The sequence below is a fragment of the Frankliniella occidentalis genome, unplaced genomic scaffold (assembly GCF_000697945.3).
Source record: "Frankliniella occidentalis isolate FOCC.00 unplaced genomic scaffold, Focc_3.1 Scaffold128, whole genome shotgun sequence".
In the NCBI taxonomy this organism is placed as follows: domain Eukaryota; kingdom Metazoa; phylum Arthropoda; class Insecta; order Thysanoptera; family Thripidae; genus Frankliniella; species Frankliniella occidentalis.
Window position 1 is genome coordinate 345,269 of NW_026267255.1, and position 779 is coordinate 346,047.

Here is a 779-nt window from a genome sequence, read left to right on the forward strand (position 1 = left end):
AAGTGGAAGGAGACAGCTTCTTCCTGGAGGAAGATGTGAGTACCTTGTTGTGGTCGCATCCCCCTATGGTGTCCGTCAACAAAAACAATCTAATGCGTTCATCCTTATGTTCACAGGAGGCGACACCCAGGAGCATAGCCCTTGCTAATGTGAAGAAGAAGAAGGCTAAGACAATGACGAAGGAAAAGAAATTAAAGAAAGTGAAGAAGCAAAAGTTGTAGCATTCTTTCTTCTTTCTTTTTTTATTGTTCATCTCGCTTGTCCTTAGTGCAAAGCACGCACGACGCTCAGCCGCTGGCGAAAGCACGCACGGCGGAGCGCCGCTGGCGAAAGCACGCACAGCTCAGCGCCGCTGGCGAAAGCACCCACAACGCACAGCCACTGGCGAAACCACGCAAGTGCATTTTTTGGTGATTTTTGGAGACATATACCGTTGGAAAGAGGATATCATGCTCTTTCAGAATATATGGATATCTCGAATTTTTCGAAAAATGCACTTGCGTGGTTTCGCCAGTGGCGCTCCGTCGTGCGTGCTTTCACCAGCGGCTGAGCTTCGTGCGTGCTTTGCATTAGGGGCGAGCGATCTGTGACTTTTTAATGTGACACTTGCAGGTGTGTGAATGTCTATTCGTACACTTCGGGGGGTACACGGTTAAATTTTCTACACGTTTACCCCCGGAAGTGTACGAATGGGTGTTCACACACCTGCAAGTGTGCGACATTCACACACTTGGGTTTCCAGTGTAAGAACACCAAGCTCCCTCTTCCAGACAGCGTTC